General features: G+C 34.5%; 1 pseudogene; it reads right to left on the bottom strand.

Annotated features, from left to right (window-relative positions):
• Window positions 1-1,321: 1,321 nt before the first annotated feature.
• Window positions 1,322-7,152, bottom strand: LOC107874952 (annotated as a pseudogene).
• Between the last annotated feature and the right edge of the window lie 668 nt (window positions 7,153-7,820).

The raw sequence follows: 7,820 nt of genomic DNA, 5'->3' as shown, positions 1-7,820 counted from the left end.
TAACAAAAAAGCAACCAAAAGATATTTCAAACCCTAAGAACTCCCTTGTTGATTACCAACAACAAACACCTAACTCTTATGTTGACCTCAAAGGAATCGAAACCCCCTTACAACCACTGTTTCTAAACAAATACCGAAAGACTTTTTCAAGCACTCAAAAACCTACTAAAATATTGAACTAATAGTTGCATATATCAAAAAATAGATGCTTAGAAACAGTTTCTAACTATTATTTTTCCTATATATTGATACTTACAATAGATGAAAACCTACTTTTTGTAAATATCAAAAGGATCATTCTCTCTTCAGCAAAAGTTGTGTTCTTATTCAGTGACATCAGCTTCAACAGTCTAGAAACTCATCTGTTCATAGTAAAAAATGCTTTTATTTCTAAGTTGATTGAGTCTTTATATTTTTTTTCTTACAACGGTAAACTCATATTTGTCCAAGAGATCTATGTGAGTATCTACTTTATCCGTTCCTTTTACTGGTGGTTGTAAACTAGAGTTAGCTTTAAAGTCTTTGAAATACTAGAGTTGTTGTGAAGAAAAGTTGCAATAGAGTTATTGCACTCTATTGCAAGGAATTAGAGATTAAGATATGTATGTATATCGCTATTTTACTGAAAAATCACCTAGCCAACTTTGTTCAAGTTTCGAGGATTAAAAGATAGGGTAGCATTTTATATTAGTCCACGCATGGACTTAACTAAGATTAAAACTAAAATAAAACCGCATCTAGTGACCCGATTGAAATTCAATATTAGCCTAACACCTGCGTTGTAGCAAAATGGAAAAATAACAGTTTTAATCCCTGGTTATTACGTCATTCCAATTTTGACCTTAAAAATGACAGAAGTTGGGTGGCTAACAAAATTATAATAAAATAAAACAATGGCCAAAAAAAATCCTTGAACTATTGGAAAACTAAAATATTCTTTGTTTTTGGTCCAACAATATCTTGAAGCATTATAAATAGGATAAAAATGCACTCGAAATTAGCAAATTGACCCAACTATGCCTCTATTCGGTCATCCAAATCTCATGTATCCCCTTTGAAAACATTATTAGTATTACTTAATAAAGACAAAAACTACACATTTAAGTTAATTAAAGACTAGATGTGCATAACTGTATTATACAAGGGCCAAAATGAGAATAACATAATAACTCAGTCACCATTAACTGATGTGATTCTTTCCCACCCAGCCACACACTAAACGTAGCAGGTCACTAGTCGAAGCATAGTTCTTGAAATAGCTAAACTCACTTAGCCAACCACCTTTATCCTGCATAATATTAGACGGTGCAAGTGCTACAAATTACAATAGCTCCACCAACAAACAAAAACAAACAATAAGAGCTAAGCCTTTTCTTTTGCACCATTTACTTTGCTCATGGACGCAATCCATTATAATATATCCCCAAGACCAACAAGAAATAAGAGAAGTCATGGCAGATTCTTGGGGATGATCACGTAATACACGATTTTCCACATGAACTTCTTCAAATTTGAGTTCAACATTTGGTGATGCTCTCCAGAATACTTTCATCTCATCCGTTATGAAATCAAACAGGAATAGGCAATATAATAAACAAAAGAAAACAAGAAGAACACACAGATTTTATGTGGAAACCCTAGACAGGAAAAAACCATGGGCAGAGGAGGAGAAAAATTTACTATATCGGGAAAGAATACAAGGAGGAGCCGAAATCTCAATAACATATAAAAAACCGTCAAAAGCCAACCCTCTGCTACCACCACAAATCCCCAAAAAATTCTCATAATTACAGTTTTACCAACATGGATCGCACCGCGATATTTTCGGGCCGGATCAATAAAATTCGCGTCACAAACTCTCGCATCATCCATCATTTCTTTACCAGTCCGAAAAAGGAGATATGTAAAATTCAAATGTAGATCTCATCAAGTATCGGTGCAGATGCCAGTATAAATTTCACAAATTCCATTTCTATCTCAAGACCATTAAACATGTCCATACTAAATCTTTGAAGCTTTAAAGCACCATATGAGATTGATTGGGCTCGTAGCAATTGTAAGACAGGTTCAACAATATGCGCCACAGGTTCCTAAAGAGTTTTCGAGTAACGGTTAGACGAGTTCCGAAAAAAGAAGAATTCCATATTAAATAACCTTAATGAGAAAATAAGAGAGTGTTCACACATTCGACGATAAGATTTTGTAATTTAGGACAACTTGTAATCAAGTAACAGCACCTGAAATCTCCTCGACGTTTCTTAAAGACATGTTCGAAATGTTGAGAGATTTGATATTGTTTAGAGCAGTCGGGGGACTCTCCGGTACGCCTCGCTTTGCCGAGTACTAGAAAAAAAGTCAAAAATTACTTTAAGATACCAATCAGATTCAACTTTTTTTTTTTTCAAAATTGGGGGTAGGGGAAGGGGAATGGGGGAGGGGATTGCAATGTGGGGAATCAAACCCTCACCAACAAGGTGAGAGTTCAAGTAACTAACCAACTAAGCTACTAAGATTCCCTCAGATTCAACATTTGGTTATGATAACAGCAAGTTTCATTATATTAGAAATATATAATTAGTATTATCACAAATGTATATTACCTCTAATGTTGGATAGGAACAATTCCAGCAGTGAAGGCATCTAATAGAAGAACTTTGTAAAAATTAGATCAACCAGAAGATGCATCAGTCAAAAATGGTCCAATGGAATACACGGTAACTTTTTTAAGCATAGGAGTATTCTTGAAGGAAATGGATTTTGGTTTTCCATGAAAGTCAAAGCATTTGATATTAGCGGCATCAGTTTCAAGGGTGTCAAAGTTTGTGCATAAACACAACCTCAATTGTTCAAGCAACGCATTTTGGAGATAAGATTACTAAGTATTGATGGAATAAAACTGACATGAATGAGATTACTAATTATTGATGGAATAAAACTGACATGAAGAAGATCGAGACTAATGAGCTTCTCAAATCCATTGAAACCTAGTGGAGGGTGGAAAGCAATGTCAAACTTTCAAATGCCTTGGTTGCTGGAATGCAAAAAGGTGACAAGTTAAACAATATTTGTTGCTAAGGCTAGCATGAAGGGTGAATTCATGGACACTTTACTTCAACAAGAAGAGTATCCACTGATCAATATCAGAACAACTCGTCAAATAAGGATGTTGGAGTCTAAACATCAGTATTGGTCCTTTATGGACTAATAGGACTTTGTAAATGATACAAACCAAATGGGCGTCAACACTTTTGATCTCACAACTCGAGGCCAACACAAGAAGGTTCAATCCATGATCATACTAAGAATTCAAGAATGTGCTTGGAGGACATTGTTTCAGCTCCTAATTAAACAATGTCATGTTTGGAATACAGCTTGGAGCTGAAGAAAGCCATGACACAAAGAATAAAGAGAGCCCTTGTGGGTTATTTCCAAAATAGCCACTTTTAGGCTATTTTTGTAATAGACTATTTGTGCATAGGCAAATACTATAAATAGGTACCTTAGATATTTCATTTCCTTAGTTACTGAAGAATTATGAATGTATGATTGTGAGAGTGCGAGGCAAGAGTGAAATTGCTTGCATTGACATTCTTTTTTGAAACGTGGGCTACACGAAAATCCAATTCCCTTGAGGTCTACATAATATCTAGGTGCGTTGATTTACATTGAATAGAGGGTTAGGAGTTTGATACACCCTTAGTTTTCTATTCGTTCTCTAATTGTGTCTATCTATTTCTTGCTTTCCATCTATCCCTTTATCTTTCATTTTCATGTCGTAGTTTAGTTTTTGATTCTATACTTTATTCTTGTATCATTTGGTATCAAAGTCGAGCTTGATTTCATTCCCACGAAGTCAATCTTAGGTTTGTTATCTCAAAAATTTTAAAAAAAAAAGTGTAAAAAAATGTTTTAAAGAAAAACCCCTAAAAATTTGTGTTTTTTTAAGTCCTTTTTGTTGTTTCTACACTAGATTTGTTCTCTATAGTGTTATTAGGATCGGAACCTTGAGATTTGTGGCTTGATTGTGTGTATTTGAGAATAACCCACCCTTGATGTGTTGAAATTTGAGGTTGAAGAAGTTTGAAAAGTATTCCCAACGTTGAGAGAAGCTTAAGGTTAAAAGATGGTGCCATTTGGAAAGGATTGAAAAACTCACCATTACGGTTTTGAAGATTGAAGAAAATACAAGTGGGTTTGAAATTTTAAAAATTTTGGTGATATTTTAAGGGCTAAAGGCTGTTGCAATGTGTTCCTTATGATGACAAGAGTCTACGGTTAAAATTTTGTGGAATTCCATGCCAAAATGAAGAAGTTGTGCATTTTGGATTTTCAAAATTGTTCTTGGTGTTCTTGAGAAGATTCATATCTTCATGTTGAATCTTCATCAAAAAGTTATTGTTTAATCTATGACAGAGAAATAAAAGATGTGCAAAAGTGTTGGTACAAAGCCTATCCAAAGTACCAGGGAATATTCAAAGAGAAGAGGACAAAGGAAGGACAGCAAAGAGGCATTTTCGCCCATTCAAAGGCTGGTTCAAATATGCGTTTGAGGTGCCTTGGAGATTCTCCTAACATGCTAAATCAGGTCTAATGCAACCCAAAATAGTAGCTCCTGCACCCCACCGACTCTAGAGGTGCGCTAGGTTTGCTCCCTATCCGCTATAGCTTGTTCCAAGCACATATAAAGCCTTCCAACTCACTTTTTGCAAGGTTCTATTAATATAAATTCATATATTGATTCTCAACTTCATCTTTTGATAATTAAACACTAACTAAAACTAATAATAAATCTATTATTTGATTAGTAAGTTCTTGAGTCCGATTCCTTTCTTGTGTGCTTTTCTCTTTTGTTTTCATTGAACCTTCTTAATTTAATTACGATAGTTTATGTTTGAGTTTTCTTTTCAATTTAAAACAAGAATCCACTTCGATCATAAGCGACAATTGATAGCAAGAAAGCTCATTAGAGTGTAAACGATCTATCAACGCTTGTGACATCAATTGACAAATAAATAAAGGTGAAAACTTTAAGAAATTGTGAGGTTAATTTCTCTAACACTAATGTGTTTGTTGTCTTTGTGAGTGTATTTTATCATATGTTCAATGGCTACGTAAGGCGAAACATCACAAACCATAGATAACAATACCTCAAATACTATCTTAGTGGCGCTTGAAGCTCTCAACCATAGATTTGACTCCTTTAAAGCTAAGATAGACAATATGTATGAGAGGATGGATAACATGATAGATCATCTAAAATTCCCTAACTCCACTCTTTCCAGTCCACCAAACCTTCAAGCTTCCTTGAGTGGACATGATCTAAAATGAACTTCAAGGTAACCAAGCTAACTCTTGCACTCTAGTAAATATGAAAGCTCATTGTGAGACTTGTAGCTAACTAAATGTGAGTGATAACTTATCTTTAGATGAGCCTAATGTCTCTTTATTTCGTAATGATAATGTACAAATTGAGAGCGTGGATACACTAGTTGATCCTAATGATGACTAAACTGACTCTTCTAGTATGATTAATTTGTGTGCACCTAGTGTTAAATCCATTGTAATGAGTGATAATACATTGTCTTATGGAAATTATATGGACTGACTTATGTGTGAACCTAGTCCACCACTTCAGGATATTTTTGATGTGGTTAATAAACCTCAAGTGAGTGATGATATTGATAATGTTGGTTAATCGAACAGGAGTAACCCTGTATTTGCCTTTGATGATGCTCATGCTAGTGTAGAGGGTATAAATCTTTGTAATGATGGTACTTTTGATGGAGTGGAGTGTTTCCTAAACCTATGTCTATATACACTTTACCCATTTGACCCCGATGACCAATGGAATATGTAGGCTCTTATTCACCCTACTTGGTTCTTGGAGATGACAAACATACAATGGATGAGGTTGTTGGAACTCATCCGTATGAAAGAGAGTCTTTCTTAAATATTTTCAATCTACTTGAGGGTCCAAAGTTGTGTAAGAAAAGGATCTCCAACAAATATGAGTGTTATAAAGGGGTTATGTGTTTATTGAAACATAGAACCCATGTGAGCCTTCATGAGTGGTTGATTGATTAATGTGGTTCCTCTAGCCTTCCCCATTGTCCAAATCTCTTGAATGGAAAATTAGCTTCTATAGTATGGGGTTACGCACCCTTGATTGATCATTTTGATATTTGATTATATCTTAAGTATGAGCAATCTTGGCATGATGTTATGATTGATTGTGCTAAATCTAATCCTTATGCCATGAGGATATTGTGTTTGTTTGTCCATCCTTTGTTTTTGCAAGGTTTTGATTCGATGTCAAATCCTTTTTAAGAAGGAGAGGATGATACAAGTCAAATGGGCTTCAATACTTTTGATCGCACAACTCGAGGCCAACATAAGGTGGTCCAAGTCATGATCACCCTAAGGATTCAAAAATATTCTTGGAGGATATTCTTTTAGCTCCTAATTAAATAATGTCATGTTTTTAAGCTATCTTGGAGCCGAGAAAAACTACGAAACAAGGAATAAAGAGAGCCCTTGAGGATTATTTCCAAAATATCCACTTTTGGGATATTTTTGTGATAGGATATTTGTCCAAAGGAAAATAATATAAATAGGTACCTTAAAAATTTCATTTCCTTAGTTATGGAAGAATTATGAATGTATGCTCTTATGATAGTATGAGGCAAGCGTGGAATCACTTGTGTTGATACTTCATTTTGAAACATGGGTTGCTCGGGAATCCAATTCCCTTGAGATCTACATAATAGCTAGGTGCCTTGATTGACATTGAATAGAGGGTTAGGGGTTCGATGTACCCTTAGTTTGCTATTCATTCTCTCATTGTGTCTATATTTATTTCTTGCTTTCTATCTATCCCCTTATCTTTCGTCTTCATATCGTAGTTTAGTTTACGATTCCGTACTTTATTCTTGTATCAGTAAATGATTCTCTTGGCTTCTTCATCTTGTTTAAACCTGAAAAGTTCATCACTAAAATCAAGTTCTTGATGTGTTACCTATTTGTACCTCCAGTCTTTTGACAAGATATAGTCTTCACTGCATCTTTCGAAGGGAAGTACCCTATAATTCCATCCAGAACATTACAAGACAAATCACTAATTGTATTTACACCAGATACTCGAATTTTGTTCATGGTCTAATGGACCAAGTTCGCCAACAACTTTGAAAATTTAAATCATGGATAAAGGCAATATGTAAATACACCTCCGCGGTGTATTATAAATAACTAGTAATTCAATGTCTTTAATTGCATAAAATTTAATTGTTTAGCAATATCAGAGAGAAAATAATGATACATGATTTAGTAAGTAGAAAGAACATGTATTTGATTATAACAGTGATGGAGGAAGGATTTCACAGTGAGGATTCAAGAAAATGCTCTAGTTTGTGCAGGGATTCAACAAGCCTATATGTACACATAAAAAGATATTTCACCTATATATACAATGCAATCTTTTGGAAAATCTGAATTTCAACAATTTCTGCTTCCACAACTTTAAATCGCTAGGAATCCACTTTAAATCATGGATAAGCTCCTGGGAAAGGAGGTGGAAAGAAAACCTCTTAAACAACTTTATTATATCAAATATTGATAAATCTCGACGCGAACTGCTTCATTCCAGGGAAGAATTGTTAAGCATCATACTATATAATCAATATTACCAATTCAATTACTTTGTAGCATGTCCTTAGTTTCGTGTGATTTTTTAACAATATCCACTCCTATTTCTTATATGCCATAGGTTCGAACCTTAACCTACTATTTAAGTTGAGAAGCATAGATGTGAATCCATTATACAT

The sequence above is a fragment of the Capsicum annuum genome, chromosome 1 (assembly GCF_002878395.1).
Source record: "Capsicum annuum cultivar UCD-10X-F1 chromosome 1, UCD10Xv1.1, whole genome shotgun sequence".
In the NCBI taxonomy this organism is placed as follows: Eukaryota; Viridiplantae; Streptophyta; class Magnoliopsida; order Solanales; family Solanaceae; genus Capsicum; species Capsicum annuum.
This window is presented reverse-complemented; position numbering and strand designations above follow the sequence as displayed.